The sequence below is a fragment of the Zalophus californianus genome, chromosome 3 (genome assembly GCF_009762305.2).
Source record: "Zalophus californianus isolate mZalCal1 chromosome 3, mZalCal1.pri.v2, whole genome shotgun sequence".
Classification (NCBI taxonomy): Eukaryota; Metazoa; Chordata; class Mammalia; order Carnivora; family Otariidae; genus Zalophus; species Zalophus californianus.
In genome coordinates this window covers 2,620,252-2,640,174 of record NC_045597.1, presented here as the reverse complement: position 1 = coordinate 2,640,174, position 19,923 = coordinate 2,620,252, and the positions used below count along the sequence as shown (strand labels likewise).

General features: G+C 47.3%; 1 long non-coding RNA gene across 1 annotated transcript; it reads left to right on the top strand.

The window, feature by feature from the left end:
• Positions 1-1,832: 1,832 nt before the first annotated feature.
• LOC113920565 lies at positions 1,833-13,993 on the top strand. The gene is made up of 3 exons (XR_003519312.1): positions 1,833-1,951; positions 11,481-11,550; positions 13,938-13,993. It is a non-coding gene; the product is annotated as an uncharacterized LOC113920565 (long non-coding RNA).
• Positions 13,994-19,923: the final 5,930 nt, after the last annotated feature.

The window sequence follows — 19,923 nt, the reverse complement described above, 5'->3', positions numbered from 1 at the left end:
AAAATAAATAAGCCACAATGAACATAATGCCGTTAAAGAAGATTATGACACTTGTCTCAGGACGTTAGTGCTGTGACTTGTGCCCTTAAGCAATCACTTGTTCTAATCGCAGGATTTCACAGTTCTGGTAAATTTCTCGAATTGCATCACAGGGAGGTTTGGACCTCACAGGGAAGAGACAAGCAGAACATCCACACGTGGGCAGAGACGGGGCAGCAGACAGCTGTCTTCAGGGTACAGCCTGGGGTGTGTTGCCAACCCCAGAATGCCCCCCCTGAAATTTGTATCGTCGGGGGGGGGGGCAACACTTTCCCTCCACCAGTGCAGAACCAGTGCTAGGGGCCTGAAAATTTAACAACAGACAGATTAACAGGAGAAGAGAGAGCAAGTCTGTCCACACTATATGTGAGCATGCTCAGATGAAGCGGACCCTGAACAGAGAGATATAGGGGTTCGTGTACCAACTTAATTGGGGGGGCAGAAAGCGCTGCTAGGGGGAGACAAATGAGCCTTTAGGGGGAATGGGAGGTGTGGCCCCTGTGGTAATGTTTGTTTATGCGACTTCTCATCCTGGTGTGAGTGGCCCGGCTCCTTCCCATCTGGGGGTGAAGCTCTGCTTTCAGCAAAGGAAGGGAGCTCTGAAAAGGCTTCTCTCGGCATCCATTGTATGTCAAATGTCTCCAGTTCAATCTTCGTACCAGCTCTGTGCGGCCGGTGGGTCCCTATGAGACCAATAGAGCTCTTGCTTGGAATTTGAGCAGAAGGATCCTTCCTCAGGGCCTGCACGGAGCGCAGAGCTGAGCTCCTGTGGGCACTGCTCCGGACTCCCTGAGTTGTACTAAACAAGATCCCCATGCCCCCCAGGGAGGCCACGGCCCGGCATTCCTGGCAGGAAACAGGCAGGATTCCTGCACTTCCTTTTGCAATTCTGGCTTCCTCGTTAGGATGAAAGATACTTACTTGCTGGGGCCTGAATGTCTGTGTCCTTCCAAATGCCTGCCATGAGACCCCGACCCCCACATGGAGGGCATTAGGAGCGCATTTGGGAGGAGATGGGTCATACGGTAGAGCCCTCACGAAGGGGATCGGTGCCCTTAGGAAGGAGACCCCAGGAGATCCCTGGCCCCTTCCACCACGAGAGGACCCAGTGAGAGCATCCTCACCTGACCTGGGACTTCCAATTTATGAGAAATAAATTCTGTGGCTTCTAAGCCCCCCCAATGTGTAGGATTCTCTTATAGCTGCCTGAACGCACTAAGATTATTTACTTTTTTTTAGATGACCCAAGGGGAATAAATGCATTTTAATTTCTCAAATGCTCCCTCTAGCTTCTGTCTGCAACATGAACAGAGGGGAGGCGCCTGGGTGGCTCAAATGGTTAAGCGTCTGCCTTCGGCTCAGGTCATGATCCCAGGGTCCTGGGATTGAGTCCCGCATCGGGCTCCCTGCTCCTTGGGAGCCTGCTTCTCCCTCTGCTTCTCTCTCTCTCTCCCTCTGTCTCTCCCTCTGTCTCTCATGAATAAATAAATAAAATCTTTAAAAAAAAAAAAACATGAACAGAGGGGAATCTGAAGACAGGGGTGTCCTCCCTGCAGTAACCCGAGAGACTCAGGAGGAGCCCCCAGGATTGGCCAGCTTTAAAGTAAGGCCCCACGCCACTGGAACTCTGGTTTGAGATTTTCATCATTTATGTTCACTAACTTGTCCACACTGTGGCTCTGAAATATTTTCAGATATTAGCTCATCAGATTTCCTGTCCATCCCCAGGCGGCCCTCCTTACCTGCTCTCCTCCCCGTCTCATCTGAGCCAGCAAGGGTGCTCAGATCTGCATTTGAATCACTGTTTATTCTGTAGAGACCCAGTTATTTTTACTGTAGCACTTGACAAACACTTCCACAAGAGATCCACTTTGGATGATTACGGAACTAATCCATACGTCAAGCCACCTGAGTAAGTATTAACATGGGTCTCAAATCATTTATTTATTATTATTATTAACCCGAAGTTAATTTTCAGGAAGGACTAACGCCGGGCTGATCCTAAGTTTTCAGACATGGGCAGTGGGTACGGTGGGGCGTGCTCAGCTTGCCATGTCTTCTTTGTGTTTTTCTCCATTTTCATATCTTCTACAATAAATAAACGTTACTTCTGAAAAGAGAAAAAGTAGATCTAAAGTTAAACTTAATTTGAATCTAGAAAACTGGGGTGGAAGTTTATGGAAGGACCAAAGGAAAAGCTTAAAATTCATCGTGTTTACTTTTATTTTCTTTAAAGATTTTATTTATTTATTTGAGACAGAGAGAGAGAGAGAGAGAGAGAGAGAGAGAGAGACAGAGCAGGAGAGGGGGGAGGGGCAGAGGGAGAAGCAGACTCCCCGCGGAGCAGGGAGCCCGATGCGGGGCTCGATCCCAGGACCCTGGGATCATGACCTGAGCCGAAGGCAGCTGCTTAACGACTGAGCCACCCAGGCGCCCCTCGTAGTGTTTACTTTCAATTGAAATCGTATTTCCTTGCACCATGCCAGGATTTACTGGCTTTGGCGGGAGCAAGGGGGAGTGTCGTTATTGAACGGTGCTCAAATGGCCCAGGTTGCAGCTCTAATAGTCTGAGGTGACGGCATTAGTGACATCATTAGTGGGACTTGGCCCAGCCGTAATATGACAGTTGTGAACAACTACCGTTTGATGAAGGTGAAACTATTGAAAATATGGGTTGAACCATATGAAGTTGCCGGCACCTGAGCTTTGATGACCTAAAAATGGTGATTTCATGTAGTTCAACCGACAACGTGGTGAATTTAACGAGACCAATGTCCTAGACCAATGTCCATTGGGTTGGTTTAAACATATTTTCTCTCAGCTACAGAAATTAAAAGTGCATAGCCTTAGCCTAGTCTCTCACATGCCAAAACCCACCGTAAGTTACAAGGGCCAGTGATCACACCCAGGTGATTTTAGGGGCAGTTTCTTAAAAGTACCAACCCTTTTGTCCCCCGACCAACAAAGTCAGAATCTCGGGGGACTGGGGCTTGGACAGCAGGTCCTTGTTTGTTTGTTTGTTACCAACTTTATTGAGGTATAGTCGACAGACAACAAACTGTCCGTTTTTAAAGTGCTCAGCTGGGGAAGTTTGAGAAGTGTGTTCACTTGTGGGACCATCACCACACTGAAGATAATGAACCTATCACCCCAAAAGTCTGCTTGTGCCCCTTTGTCATCTGTCCCTTCGGCTCCTCCCACTCACCTTGTCCCCAGGGAACCCCTGATCTTCCGTCACTGTACATCTGCGTGCAGTTTCCAAAATGTTCTCCACATAGAATGATGCAGTATGTACACTGCATTTTGTCTGGCTTTCCTTCACTCGGCGTATGTTCTTCGTGTTGTTGTAGCGATCAATAGTTGGCTTCTTTTTTTGCTATGTAGGACTCCACTGTGTGGGCATACCAGAGTTTATCCACTCATTTGTTGGATATTTGGGTTATTTCCACACTTTTGCTATTAACAAATCAGCTGCCATGACTGCTCATGGACAAGCCTTAGTGCAGACAATGTGCTTTCATTTCTCTTGAGTAAATACCTAGAAATCACGTATCTGGGTCGTATGGTAGGAATATGTTTAACTTTTGAAGAAACTGTCAAGCTGCATTCCAAAGTGCGTGTTTCCCCGTATGTTCCCACGCGCAGGGCATGAGACTCTAATTGCTTCCTGTCCGTGCCAACCCTGGGTATGGTGGCCTCCTCACTTTTCGTCCTTCTGATGGGTATGTAGTGGTGTCTCACTCGGGTTGGATTTGCATTTCTCTAAAGGCTCATGATGTTGAGCAGCTGTCCCAGGCTTTGCCCAGGTGGTAGTGTTTTAGAAAAGCACACACCCCATCCCCCAGACGGTTCTAATGTGCAGCGATGGTTGACAGCCTCCGAGACTCCTGCAATACCGTGACGGCCAGCTCCTTGTCACCCTCCTGGGGAGGGTAGTACCCTCCCATACCCAGGTTTAGGGAAAGGATGAATCCTCTTCCAGAATCCTGAGGACCCTTCTTGGGCTAACCTCAGCACGAATCCTTTGAGGGCTTTAAATGTGGATTCCACTGAGATTCCTTTTTTTTTTTTCAAATAAAAATTGATTGATTTGACAGAGAGAGGTGGCAGGGAGGGGCGGAGGAAGAGGGAGAGAATCTCAAGCACACGGCACACCCAGTGCGGAGTCCAACAAGGGGCTCGGTCTCAGGACCCCGAGATTGTGCCCTGAGCCAAAACCAAGAGTCGGACGCTCAACCAACTGAGCCACTCAGGTGCCCCTCCACTGACATTCTTTTAGGGAATCCTGCAGTGAGGGTTCCAACATCACACTTTCCCCCTGATGGGTGTTTGGAGGCTGTGTATGCGGGGTCAGCTCTGGCCTTGAGCTCATGATGAGTGCAGTCACTGCCTAGACCTGTCCACGTAAGAGACACTGACCCCTGAGCGTGTAGAAGCGGAAGGAAGGAGAGGGACAGGGGGTCAGCTTCTCATCCCCACCCCTCCTGAAGCAAGGAACTGGACGCGGAGTTAAGCTGCCCGTCAGGGGTTAAATTATTCCCTAAAAAAGATATGTTGAAGTCCTAGCCCCCAGTACCTCAGAATCTGGTACCATTCAGGCATGATGCCTTCTCTTCTATGTATTTATTTGTTCATTTATTTCTGAAACTGGCTTAAATAAGCGGTATGGTCTCAAACATCCAACCATTATTTAAACACGACAAAGCAAAAATAGAAAACACTTTATATATCTTTTAAAGATTTTATATATTTATTTGAGAGAGAGAATGAAAGAGAGCGAGAACACAGCAGGGGGAGTGGCAGAGAGAATGGGAGAAGCAGACTCCCCGCTGAGCAGGGAGCCTGACCGGGTTCAATCCCAGGACCCGGAGATCATGACCTGAGCCAAAGGCAGATGCTTAACTAACTGAGGCACCCAGGTGCCCCTAAAAAACACTTTAGATCGCATTATCCAGAAATAAACCAATGTTAGTGTACTAGAAAGATCTTTCCAGATATCTCCTGACTGCACACAAATACGTTTACAGGAAATCTTAGAGATGGTGCCACCGTAAGTGGTGTTACGGTGTGAGTGTAAGGTTAACGGGCCCTCCACACGCCGGTCACATTGTTGGGGATCTCCACCCTTACAGACATTGTTAGGATGAACCTCCTACTGCATATCTCTTTTTGATTCTGTGGGAATAAGCCCTTGTGGTAAATTCCCAGAAGTGGGATTGCCTAACCCCTGCCCCATTTTCACTGTTTTCTGTAAAATTGCAAAAACAGCACATGCTTGTTGTTCTTTTTTTAAATCAAATATTGCATAAGAATGCAAAGTAAAAATGAAACCCTCCTCCTAGGGATGATGACCGTCAACAGTGGAGAAGAGTTTTAATGAAGCAAGTTTGGGTTTAAATCTTTGGTCTCTCTCTTAATAAATATGTGACCATGGGAAGGCTCTTAGTTTGTTTAATGCTTAATTTCCTCATCTGAAAATGAAGTGTCTGCTGTCCCCTTCTCATGGGGTTTAGGACACTTAAATAACATATATGTGAAATGGAAGATTCACAAAAATGTATGTGCACCCAGGTCACAACGGACGTCGATGACTGTCCAAAATCTGGAGTCATTCACACCACACCTTCCAGATAGAAGACCATTGGGTTGAGGCGCCTGGGTGGCTCAGTCATGAAGCGTCTGCCTTCGGCTTAGATCCCAGGGTCCTGGGATCCAGCCCCGCATCAGGCTCCCTGCTCGGCGGGAAGCCTGCTTCTCCCTCTCCCCCTGCTTGTGTTCCCTCTCTTGCTGTCTCTCTCTGTCAAATAAGTAAATAAATAAATCTTTAAAAAAAAAAAGAAGAAGACCATCGGGTTGAAAATAAACGACAAAAGGAGGTTAGAGAACCTAAGCGTTTGTCCGCGTGTACTGAGTTACTCTGGGATTAAGGAGGAAGGTTGGTGGAAGCAGGGAGACCAGCTCCACAGAACCGAACGTCAGTGAGTGGTCAGCATGCTCCACTTGTGAGATGCCCCAGAGGCCAGACCCGCAGGGAAACTCACCTTCCAAGACCTCGATTTAATAGGAAGAAATACTAAAAAAAACTAACTTAAGAGTTTATTTTTAGGGGCGCCCAACTGGCTCCGTTGGTAGAGCATGCAACTCTTGATCTCGGGGTCGTGAGTCCCAACCCCACGCTGGGTGTAGTGTTTACTAAAAAAAATAATAATAATCAATCAATCCCTGCTTTCAGTACAACCAGGATATTGACAGTGACATAATCCAACGATCTTAAAAAAAAAGTTTAATTTTAAAAATGGAAAAAGGAACAACAAAGTAAATTTAAATAAAGCACAAGGAAATATAAAAACAAAAGTTGATAAAAAATACAATCAAAGAAACAACAGAAAAGATGAACAAAATCAAAACATAGTTTAAAAAAGATTATTAATAGATCAAACTCTAACATGACTAAAAATGAATTGCAAAGAGGTATAGGAAGAAAGGTGGTAAAGCTGCAGATAATTTTTTTTATTTGTTTATTTGAAAGTGAGAAAGAAAGCATGAGCAGGGGAGGGGCAGAGGGAGAGGGAGAAGCAGGCTTCCCGCTGAGCAGGGAGCCCGATGCAGGGCTCGATCCCAGGATCCTGAGATCATGACCTGAGCCGAAGGCAGACGCTTCATGACTGAGCCACCCAGGCGCTCCTGAACATATGATTTTCTATAAAAATTGCAAAAATTGAGTGAAGAAAAGGTGGAAACTAAATAAACTATTAACCATTGAAGAAATTGAATCCGTTGTCAAAAGCTTCTGCTCATCGGATGATACCAGGCACGGCCTGGGAAGGCAGATAACCCTATTTCTTTCTTTTTTTTTTTTTTTTAAAGATTTTATTCATTCATTCATGAGAGACAGAGACAGAGAGAGAGAGAGAGGGAGAAGCAGGCTCCCGCTGAGCAGGGAGCCCGATGTGGGGCTCGATCCCAGGACCCTGGGACCATGACCTGAGCCGAAGGCAGACGCTTAACCATCTGAGCCACCCAGGCGCCGGATAACCCTATTTCATACAGACTATACCAAAAAGTAGAAAAATAGGGGACATCAGTTTGTGAGGTCAGTATAACGTTGCATAAAATGCAGACTACAGAAGTGCAAGAAATGTACATGACTCACCAATATCACCCATAAATAAACCTTGTAAATAAAAGATTGCAAAGGACATTCAACGTGTATAGAAATAGTGATGCACCGGGCGCCCGGGTGGCTCAGATGGTTGGGCATCTGCCTCGGCTCAGGTCATGGTCCCGGGGTCCTGGGATCGAGCCCCACATCGGGCTCCCGGCTCAGCGGGGAGCCTGCTTCTCCCTCTCCCTCTGCCTCTCTCCCTGCTCATGCTCGCTCTCTCTCTCTCTCTGTATCTCTGTGTCTCAAATGAATAAATAAAAATCTTAAAAAAAAAAAAAAGAAATAGTGATGCACCATATGACAACATAGTTCGGTCCCAGAATCACCACAAGGTTGTAAATCAGAAGATGTATTATTTACTCCCCAGTGTTAACAGATTAAAGGAAAACAAGGAGGATAATTTTAACAGATACAGAAAAATTAATAAAAATCAATAATTATTCCTGATTTAAAAAAAATCTTAACGTGAAATAAGGGGATTTTCCTTATCTTAATAAAAGGGTGTTGATCAGAAACCAACATCATACTTCCTGTTTTAACTTTAAAAGCATTTCCATGAATCGGGGCACCTGGGTGGCTCCGTTGTTAAGCGTCTGCCTTCCACTTGGGTCGTGGTCCCGGGGTCCTGGGATCGAGCCCCGCATCGGGCTCCCTGCTCCGCGGGAAGCCTGCTTCTCCCTCTCCCACTCCCCCTGCTGTGTTCCCTCTCTCGCTGTGTGTCTCTCTGTCAAATAGATAAATAAATAAATCTTTAAAAAAATTCTTAAAAAAATAAAATAAAAGCATTTCCATGAAGGTGAAAGATAATAATAAGGGCACTTTACTCCCCATGATTCATCAGTGAATAGGGCGTCCTGGCCAGCACAGCAGGAAGGAAGGAGAAATAGAAACTGGAAAGGAAAACAAAGCTGTCATTCTCTGCGGATGATAAAATTTCCTATGTACCAAATCTGAGAACATTTACAGAGAAATAATAGGTTTTTGGGAATAATATTAACACTGCAAAAAAATCAGCAGTATGCTGTCATCAGCAATAAATAGTTATAAAATGGAACAGAGAAATGATGTCAGCATTCATAAACCCGACGTGGGGGAGAGAGGCGTTCGAGTCTGCTAGTGAGGCGAGGATCTCATTGGGTCTGTTGGTGGCTTGCCCTCTCCCCGCCACACTCACACTGGGGGGACGGCGTCACACGGGGTGAGCACTGGCTGGCGGGGTGCTCAGAAAACGCACAGAACACGTTCCCTAAGGATCCCACCGGCTGACTCCTTGAAAGGAACCGCAGAGCACATTCTGGTGAGGCGGACAAAAATGGAGTCATACCCCCATAGGAGGTCATTATGATGCAATTCGTGAAGTTAACATGAGGTCATCCTGGTGTAGAGCAGGCCCCTAACCAATGTGACTGGTGTCCTTAGAAAAACAGGTCATGATAGGGCGCCTGGGTGGCTCAGTTGTTCAACGTCTGCCTTCAGCTCAGGTCACGGTCCCAGGGTCCTGGGATCCAGCCCGGCATTGTCGTCGGCCCCCTGCTCAGCGGGAAGCCTGCTTCTCCCTCTCCCTCTGCCTGAGGCTCCCCCCGCCTGTGCTCCCTCTTGCTCTCTCCCGCACTCTCTCTCTCTGTCAAAAAAAAAAAAAAGAAAAGAAAAGAAAAGAAAGGAATGTTTAAGATGAACACGTCATGTGAAGACGCAGACTCGCCAGGGGGACGCATGTGACACGTGTGCAGCTGTCAGCCAAGGGTCGCCAGGGGTCGCCACAGAAGGTGGAAGAGGCAGGGAAGGATGTGCCCACAGCTTTCAGAGAGAGCAGGGTCTGCAGACACCTTGATTTCGGCCTCTGGCCTCCAGATGGGAGAACGGTGAGACCCAGGTCTCTGTTGCTTTAAGCCGCCACCTCGTGGTGGTTGTTACCACAGCCCTGGGGAAACGAACACACACGGGGATGACAATGTCTACCCAGAAAAATCACTGTGGCAGAAGATGGCAGGGTCCCCAAATCCAACCCCAGAAGGTTCCATACCGTAGATTTCACTTCAGTAACGTGCTAGAAGAGATGCGATGCTAACAATGGAGGACAGCTCAGTGGCCGCCGGGGCTCGGGAGGTTGGGAGGGGAGGAGGTGGGGTGTCTGTACAGGGCAATGATGCGAATGTCCTAAATTCGACTGTATCAGCGTCACTATCCTGGTCGCGGTGTTGCGCTGTGGTCTCGTAACATGTCACCACTGCGGGAATTGGACAGAGAGCATATGGATTTCTCTCTATTATTCCTTCTAATCCCATGTGAATCCACAGCCATCTCAAAATAAAAACTTAAAAAAACCGTTGTGAGGAGGAGAGCAAACAGGACGCGCACAGCCCTCGGTACAACGCCGAGAGTGGGGCGGGGAGCTCCGGTGCGGTAGCTCAAAGAGCCTGCGGCCAACCTGGCCACGGCTCACCCCGCCGGGCCGTCCGCTGTTGGCTCGTGCCGCTCTGTGAAGACCTGGGTTCTCTCCATCTCCCGACCCTGCCCTGCTCAATACATAGGCTCTGTGCCAGCGAGATGTCCCTAGGCTCCCAAGGCTTCTCCAGCTCTAGGGATCGTGGAGGCTGGCCTCCACCTGCTGGCATCTCTCAGAGAGCAAAGACCCCATTCCCAGAAGCCTCCCTCACAGCTGAGAGGCCAGGATTACATCGCTTATGCAATCGTCAAGCGAAATGGAATGAACCATCCTGCCTTGGTCAGATCAGTCTGGGTTAACCTCCAGACCTGGGGCAAGAGCCAACCTTCCCAACTCGAGGGCAGGATCCCCATCTATGCCCATCTGAGAGCAGGAGGTGGTTCTTGGGCGGCATCCCAGCACTGCCTTTCTCCCGCTCTGCCCAGCGCAGAGCAGCCGGCCAGCAGGGCCCTGCCTGTGATGTGTGGGCCGGCAGGTCTGCTCAGGCTCCTATCCCTGCACACCGCAGGTGCCCTGTGCATAGAAACTATACATACTCGTGGAAATTAGTTAAGTAGCCCTTGCCACATTCATTCTGCCTCCTGAACATCTACTTAAATCTATGTACCTGTAACTGTATCACGATGGCCCAGGTTAAAAACTCAATCAGACCCAAGCCTACGACCCACCTACAATGTCTCTTAGTTTCTGCAGAAGCAAGCTACAAATCCTTCTTGCTCTATGCGCTTCTACATTGGATTTGTTCCTTTGGCCTTTTGACTTGAAGGCACCTCATGTTGTCATACTCTGTGCTTTTCTCTAAAGTATTTGATGTGGGAAACAGGCAAAAGAAAAAATTAAATTTCCTTACTACTTACACCCCATTGACAGGTCCTTGAAACAGGCAGACAGACCTTCCTCTAGGGGCTCAGCTGCCTCGATGTCCACACTTTGCAAAGGGCCAAAGGTAATCTTAGCCAAACTCCCCAGGATCCTGTGAGTCTACTTTAAACATATAGCGATTCCTTTGGAAACTTCCTTTATCTCTACCCCTCCCCCCGCCCGAGATATGTCAGCAATCATCCTCCAAGCATATGGCCCACCGCTAACATCTGAAGGCGCTCATGACTGAGGGTTTGCTAGCCAGTACTAAATAGCCTTTTCCTAAAAATAGCTAGCCCCCTCAAGGTCCTGGAAAGGTCCTGGAAACCTTGTTTCCAAAATACCTTGGAGGCTTGTTCTATCCCTAACCTGTCCCAACTTGAAAGCATATCATCAGTCACCCCTCACAGCCCCAGAGCAGCTCCTTCTGCCCACGGGTCCTGTCTGCATGCTTTAATAAAACTGCCTTTCTGCACCAAAGATGTCTCAAGAATTCTTTTTTTTTTTTTAAGATTTTATTTATTTATTTGAGAGAGAGAATGAGAGATAGAGAGCACGAGAGGGAAGAGGGTCAGAGGGAGAAGCAGACTCCCCGCCGAGCAGGGAGCCCGATGTGGGACTCGATCCCGGGACTCCAGGATCATGACCTGGGCCGAAAGCAGTCGCCCAACCAACTGAGCCACCCAGGCACCCCAAGAATTCTTTTTTTTTTAAGATTTTATTTATTTATTTGACAGAGACACAGCGGGAGAGGGAGCACAAGCAGGGGGAGTGGGAGAGGGAGAAGCAGCCCCCCCTCCCCCGCGGAGCAGGGAGCCCGATGCGGGGCTCGATCCCAGGACCCCGGGATCATGACCTGAGCTGGAGGCAGACGCTTAACGACGGAGCCACCCAGGCGCCCCTCACTGGTGATTTAAGCCCACATGAATCACTGCATCTTATGATTCATGTTCTCTAATTGTTCACTAGCTACCCTGCAGGGAGGACAAGAAATCTCTGGTGCTCCAATTTCTACTGAGTGATGCATGTGGCCCGTCAAGTAAGTCAATGGTTTTCCTCCACAGACTTGGCATCATTTTTTTTCTCCCCAAGTGAAGTTGTTGACTAAGTCAAATATTGGTTTGAATTGGATAGTACTATACCTCCTACGCAGAATCCAGCCCAGCTTCTCCGTCTCTCTCTTTTTGTTTTTACTTGCCCCTGAATCAACTGTGAGAAATGATTCTGACCTGGAAAATGGTAAAGCTCACAAACCAAACAGAGGTTCAGAGCCTCTCCTTAAGATTCTTCTTTAGATGGGGCACCTGGGTGGTTCAGTCAGTTAAGCCTCCAACTCTTGGTTTTGGCTTTGGTCATGATCTCAGGGTCGTGAGATCGAGCCCCACATCGGGCTCCAAGCTTAGTTCAGAGTCTGCTTGTCCCTCTCCCTCCGCTCCTCCCCCTCCGCCCCTGCTCTAAAATAAATAAATAAATAAATAAATAATAAATAAATAAATAAATAAATAAATAAATAAATAAATAAGATTCTTCATTAGATTTCCACGTTTCCTGGACTGGACGTAAGCTCACCTGCCATTTTGCCCACATCTGCCTCAGACCCACGCGCATCTCCCGAGTTCTGTCTTCCTGTTACTGTAACACAGAATGTAAATGGGAATGCTAGACATCAGCTCCTAGCCAGGCCTAGGGACATCACCCCTGCCAGGAAGAAAAGATTTAGCAGAAAGAACGGTGCATCAGGAATCCAGAATGGTTTATGTTCCTCTCACGACCAGGACAGAGGCTGTAACTGTCTCCCGGGTTCATGTTCTGCTTGAATAAAGTTTGAAGCAGCACACTTAAATACGGGACTATGTGGTAACAGTAGTTAGTTCTGGGCTAATGTGCAGCCTTTACAGAGCGGATTGTAGTCTGAAGATGCTCGCATGGAGGACATTTCAAAACTGTCATCCTGGAGACAGTAGGGGGCACCCCATCCCAGAATGAAGTGTGGCCTGCAGTTACTGGGGACAGGGCGCTAAACAGGGGCAATGTGAACTCCTCTGGCCTCAAGCTAACCTGGTATTTTCCATCTGTTTATGGTTTCAGTATCCCAGAGCTCTGCCATCCCGTATGGTAGCTGCTAGCCACAGGTGCCTGTTTGAGTTGGTTAACATATATTATTTTTTAAATTTTATTTATTTGAGAAAGAGAGAGAGATAGCAAGAGAGGGCACGAGCGGGGGCGGGGGAGTGGCAGAGGGAGAAGCAGACTCCCTGCGGAGCAGGGAGCCCGATGCGGGGCTCGACCCCAGGACCCCGGGATCATGCCCTGAGCCGAAGGCAGCCCGTTAACCAACGGATCCACTCAGGCACCCCGAGTTGGTTAACATTTAAAGTTCAGGGCACCTGGGTGGATCTGTCGGTTGAGCGTCTGCCTTCAGCTCAGGTCATGGTCCCAGGGTCCTGGGGTCGAGCCCCGCATCGGGCTCCCTGCTCCGCGGAAAGCCTGCTTCTCCCTCTCCCGCTCCCCCCCACAACTCGTGCTCTCTCTTGCTATCTCTGTCTCTTTTTCAAATAAATAAATAAAACCTTAAAAAAAAAACACATTTAAAGTTTAGCCCCTCACTTGCACCAGCCACGTTTTGTGTCCGCAATAGTCACACGTGGCTAGTGGTTACCATGTTGGATGGCACAGATATGGAGCATTTCGACCATTATAGAAAGTTCTCGTAGACAGTGCTGCTAAAATCCCAGTTCCCATACATGTGACAGTTGAATATGTAATCAGAATATGCCACCCCATCCCCAGGGGCGCCTGGGTGGTGCAGTGGGTTAAGCGTCTGACTCTTGGTTTCAGCTCAGGTCATGATCTCAGGGTCCTGGGATCGAGCCCTGCGTCGGGTTCTGTGCTCAGCTCCGAGTCTGTTTTCGATTCTTTCTCCCTCTCTCTCTGCCCCTCCTGCTTGTGTTCGCTCACTCTCCCTCTAAAATAAATAAATCTTAAAAAAAGAAAAGAGGAATATGCCACCCCCAAATACACTACTTTGGCGTCAAGATTATTCTGAGCTGAAGACAATTAGGAAGCAGCAGACACAGGGGAAGCTCTCTGCTGTCTCCCTCACCTACGAGCAGGGAGTGAGTCTGCCTTGGGAAGGGGTGCCCCTCTGTGGAACCAGGAAGGGAAGGACCCTTTATCACCAGAGACAGAGATGCTGCCAGGACGCCTCTATGTAAACAGCCTCAGTGAACATCCCTCGGCTTCCATTAGTCTCCCCTGTATCTGCCTCTGGACGCCCAAACCCCATTTCCTTGGTCTGGTCACTTCTCCACAACTTACTGCCTTTTGTTATAACGGCATATACACCCCCACCCCTAATTGGACCACTTCCCTGCCTCTTTATTTCTTTTTCTTTTTTTTTTAAGATTTTATTTATTTATTTCACAGAGAGACACAGCGAGAACAGGAACACAAGCAGGGGAAGTGGGAGAGGGAGAAGCAGGCTTCCCGCGGAGCAGGGAGCCCGATGCGGGGCTCGACCCCAGGACCTGGGATCATGACCTGAGCCGAAGGCAGATGCCCAACGACTGAGCCACCCAGGCGCCCCTGGGTCTTCATTTCTTTTCTGGGAAGGCCTCCACTCATGGGAAAAAATTAAAATACCAAGAGGTGAAATGTGTCTACCTTTTCTCGTGTTCGTACGTCTTTTGTCAGTCTGATTATAGACCCCGACTCTGAGAGGGCAGAGGAAGATTGTTTCCCCCCACTTACACAATCCACCAAGAATAACAGAAACAAACTGGTCTGGCAGAGAGGCTGAGCTCTGAGGTTGATGAGCCTGCGTGGCTTGGGCACAGAGGATAGTCAGCTGGCCTCCAATCGGGTAACTCCACCTGGCCACCCTTCCAGTGGATTTCTCTAATTTTATTCTGGAGAAAAACTTCAACTAAAGAAAGAGGATGGTATTTTTTCAATTAAAAAATAGGGGAGATATTGGTCTGAATATCATTTGGGACTTGCTCTACATAAATTCTTGATTACTTTCAACCCCCAAGCACATTACTGCTCCTCTTACAGGATTTTAAAAGTCTTTTAAAAGTAACACGAAATAAAAGATAAAATGTAAGCAAGTGTATTACTAGGTCAAATACATATGTTTCTATTGCTGACAGAAACATTAATGGTTATCTCATCTAATTTCATCTTTTGGTGATAAAATCTCTGTGACCCGAAATGTTTAGGCGTCTCTCCCAAATGCTCAAGGCTATCGCTGAGGATTAGAACTCTTATATCCAGACTCAATGTAGTGTTTTTTTCCTTTATGTTATGATTATACAAAACTTTTTAATTTAATTTAATTTATTTGAGAGAGAAAGCACAGAGAGAGAGGGAGAAGCAGACTTCCCGCTGAGCAGGGAGCCCGATGCGGGGCTCGATCCCAGGACCCCGAGATCATGACCTGAGCTGAAGCCAGATGCTTAACCAACTGAGCCACCCAGGAGCCCCATATATAAAACATTTTTATTAAAAATGTGGGCATTCTAAAGTCTTTCACTGAGATTAGCACTACTGAAAGAGCCAATCACTTCCCTTATTGGTGGTTGATCCGTAATATAGAAGTGCTCTCACAGGGACACAGCTAGACGTTTTACTTCCTCTCAGCCTCACCTCCTGAACCGGGATCAGGAAGGTGGGTTTCATGATCTCAGATTCAGTGCAGTGTGCCTTCCTTTGTTAAATGCAGGGAGAAAGGATGGAGAACTACTCCCTTGAGTTTTATGTAAGAGAAAGTGAAAAAGATTACCCAACACACTGCCATCTGCAAATGTGACAAATATGAGAAGTGCTTTAATCACTTGAGATTTTGATAAGGATTTTGTTCACCAGCCTCATCAAACTGACCTAGGAGAAGAGATTGTGGTGAAATCATGGAGTGAAGTTCAACATTCACCAGCGGCCTCTCTGGGGTCACCACGGCAACCCTCCCGCTGATGGGGCGCTGGGACTAAGAGGGTTCTCAGCCGGCGGCCGTGGCCAAGCAGATCAATAGCAGCATCAACATTTCAAGTGCTTATTTTATTTGTGTTTTTAAGAAAGATGCTGAATCATAGTAATCACTTAAAACAGATAACTTAATTTTTATGGAAACAATAGGTACCTTTATGCTTCTGCATTTCAGATAAGCCCCCAGAGAGACCAAATCTACCTGAGCCTGACTGGTTTTTCCTTAAGTCTGAAATTAAAGATTTGCTGATCCTGGAAAAAATTTTATTTTTCCTTCTGGCCATATCCCTTAATCACATTCCTCTTCATTGCAAAGCTAAAAATAATAGGTAAGATGTCACAAGAGATAGTTCTCAAACGGAAGGACGTTCTCCCAGTTACCAATGGATGTGCGAAGCAGCAGCTCCCACTGAGGTAATTAAATTAATAGGAATGCAAATCCCTTGTCAATGTTACATCAATTCTGGTCTCTTCCTGCTTACTAAAAAAGCACAGATTATTTCAGCTTCAATGATTTTTCCGATTTTGTGGGTGAATATTAAAAGACATACTTACAGGGCTCCTGTAATATTATCCAATGTGCTATTTCACCTTTGGAAGAGGAAAAGATCTGGTCCCGATTGTTCTTAGATCTCTTTCTCAGCCTGGCCAATGAGGACAGCAGCCTGCAGACCAGGAGCCGGGGGAAGACAGTTGGAAGGTGAAGGTCACCCCTGGAGGTTGCCAGAGAGATGGGTCAAATGTGTTCCAGTTCAGAGGTGAGGTTTGCAAATGAAGTGGGTGCCCGCATTTCAGACCGCTTACCTTCCCGTCCCTGTGGCGTTTGGCCTGGGAAGGCCAATCAGAACAATGCAGTGACACAGGCCAGTGTCCAGTGAGCCCTCACTCTCTTACTTACTTCCTGGCCAGGGCAGTGCCAACACCACAATGCCACAGCTGAATAGGGAAGGTTCCCGTTAACTGATCTGCACGACTTTTCTAAGTTTGTACAGATCTCCCCTCCCCGGCCCCTGCCCGCACAAGAGAAGGAACTGCCTTCCTGCGCTCTGTGGGAAGGATTGTACCCTGAGGATTAGAGATGGCTCTGAGGCTGGGGTCCCTAGATGAGCCATCAAAATGTAAATATTTAAGGGGCGCCTGGGTGGCTCAGTCGTTAAGCATCTGCCTTCGTCTCAGGTCATGGTCCCAGGGTCCTGGGATCGAGCCCCGCATCGAGCCCCGCATCGAGCCCCGCATCGGGCCCCGCATCGGGCCCCGCATCGGGCTCCCTTGCTCCATGGGAAGCCTGCTTCTCCCTCTCCCACTCCCCCTGCTTGTGTTCCTGCTTTCACTATCTCTCTGTCAAATAAATAAAATCTTTAAAAAAAATGTAAATATTTAAATATGTTTGCATTTAAAGTATAAAAAAGGGTAACATAAGAAATAAGATGTAAATAAAATAAATGAATGAAATAAAATAAGAATTCATGAATTCATATTGGTAACAATGTGGTGGTTAATAAATAAAATTTAAAATTCTGAATAAAATAAATAAAATAAAAATTCATAGATTTTTGTTGAGTAAAATAAAAATTCAGGAGTTCATACTGGTAATAAATAATTTGGTGGCTACCCAGAAATTTAATGAAGTTAATATCACCAAAAAATGGGCAAACTGACACTGCTTATAGAGAAGATCCCAAGTAACCTCAAAGTATCTGCTAGAACTAATAATTAGTGAATTCGGCATGGTCAAGGGATACAACGTCAATATATGCAAATCAATAGTATTTCCATATATGAGCAATGAACAATTAAAAATTAAAATTAAGAAAATAACATTTATAATGGAAACAAAAGCCTGAATTGGGGTGTCTTGACAGGTGTGTTCTAAATCACTAATGTGGTGGTGATTAATGTAGGAAACGTTGGGGTCCAGGAGAAAACAGTCAATTCTTGAGACATCTTCGGTGCAGAAAGGCAGTTTTGTTTTTTTTTTAAAGATTTCATTTATTTGACAGAGAGAGACATAGCGAGAGAGGGAACACAAGCAGGGGGAGTGCGAGAGGGAGAAGCAGGCTTCCCGCGGAGCAGGGAGCCCGATGTGGGGCTCGATCCCAGGACCCCGGGATCATGACCTGAGCCGAAGGCAGACGCTTAACGACGGAGCCACCCAGGCGCCCCAGAAAGGCAGTTTTATTAAAGCATGCGGACGGGACCTGTGGGCAGAAAGAGCTGCTCTGGGGCTGTGAGGGGTGACTGATGATATACTTTCAAGTTGGGAAGGGGTTAGGGATAGAACAAGCCTCCAAGGTATTTTGGAAACAAGGTTTCCAGGACCCTGAGGGGGCTAGCTATTGTTAGGAAAAGGCTATTTAATACTGTTTAGTAAACCCGCAGTCTTGAGACTCTTCAGATGTATATCAGGGGCCACATGCTTGGAGGATGATTACTAACCCGTATCTTGGGAGGTAGAGATAAAGAAAGTTTCCAAAGGAATCTCTATTATGTTTAAAGTAGACTCACAGGATCCTGTGGAGTTCGGCTAAGATTACCTTTGGCCCTTAGCAAAGTGTCAACATCGAGGCAGCTGAGCTCCTAGAGGAAAGTCCCTCTGCCTGTTTCGAGGACCTGTCAATGGGGTGTAAGTAGTAAGGAAATTTAATTTTTTCTTTTGCCTTTGTTTCCCACATCAGTGATTACATGATTATACACATTTGTTCAAACTCTTGGAAGTGTACACTTACAATGAGTGAAGTTTATTGTTATGTAAATTATGCCCCAATAAAGAGAAAGAGAGAGCACCTCCTGTGTGCCATGTTCTATGCCCTGAGCATATAGTACAGAACAAAGTAAAGGTTTTCCATTGGAGCTAACTTCTATAGACATGGTGATGGTGATGTAGATGACAATGAATGGATAAATGAGCGAATATGTCAAGTAGTGAGAAGTACTAAGGAGAATAATAATACAGGAAACAGGAAAAAAGGGGTATGGATTTTACATAGAATGGTCAGGAATGGCTTGGCACTGATAAAATGCTGCATGCACATGCCATGTCAGTATCAGGAGAAAGAGCACGCCAGCAGAAGGGAGAGCAGGAACATGCTGGGCAAGGTAGACCCAGGGCAAAGAGGTTGGTGTAGCCAGGAGAGGGAGCAAGGAGGGCGGTGGCAGGGGACTGAGGTGCATGGATCACATAGGGGCTAGAACGCCTTGGAAGAAAGGAACTTTGGATTTTACTCCAACATGGGAAATCATTGGAGGAGTGATGAGGGAACAGAAGGCAAGCTGAGCACAAAGCACAAGCTGACAACCCACAACCTGCCCCCGCCACACGTGGAATACGTATGGTTCCTCAGGCACTCCTGGCTGCCCCAAAGCTGAGGGAAGGAAAAACAAATGGTTCACTTATAGAGGTTAGAGTCCTGCAAGACAGGACTCTCCCTCAGTTTATGAATGTCTCAGTGATTCACAAGAAAGCAGCATTCTTGGGGCGCCTGGGGGGCTCAGTCGGTGAAGCGTCTGCCTTTGGCTCAGGTCATGATCCCAGGGTCCTGGGTTGGAGCTCCGGGCCAGGCGCCTGCTCAGTGGGGAGCCTGCTTCTCCCTCTCCCTCTGCCGCTTCCCTTGCTTGTGCGCTCTCTCTGTCAAATAAATAAAATCTTACCAAAAAAAAAAGCAGCATTCTTTTTTTTTTTTAAGATTCTATTCATTTACTTGAGAGAGAGATAGAGCACAAGCAGGGGGCGAGGGAGAAGCAGGCTCCCTTCTGAGCAGAGTGCCGGAGGCGGGCCGGATCCCAGGACCAGGAAATCCTGACCCGAGCCAAGGGCAGACGCCCCCCGCCCCGCCAAGAATATTCTTTTTTCTAGTATTTTATTTATTTATTTATTTGAGAGAGAGAATGAGATAGAGACAGTACATGGGGGGGGGGTCAGAGGGAGAAGCAGGCTCCCTGCTCAGCAGGGAGCCCGATGCGGGACTCGATCCCGGGACTCCAGGATCCTGACCCGAGCCGAAGGCAGTCGCTTAACAACTGAGCCCCCCAGGCGCCCCCGCCAAGAGTATTCTTAACAATACCTCAACTTCTGGAAGAAAGCTCCCAACTGTCTTAATGTTAATGCCTTGCTAGTGGGGGGGGGAAAAACAACCTTAACTTGACAATGGCAAGGTCTCCAGCATCTTGTAGGTCCTTTTTAGCGTATGAAAGTTCTTTTGAAAACCTCCCATTTCCTTACCTCCCCCAACTCCCAAGTATAAAATGAGTCACCCCTCACAACCCGGTGTAGCAGCTTTTTCTGCACTCGGTCCTGTCCCCATGCTTTTAGTAAAAATCACCTTTTTGCACCAAAGACGTCTCAAGAATCCTTTCTTGGTGGTTGGCTGGGGACCTTGCCCTACCAAACCTCACCTACGTTCAAAACTACCTCAAGAGGAGTGACGTGATC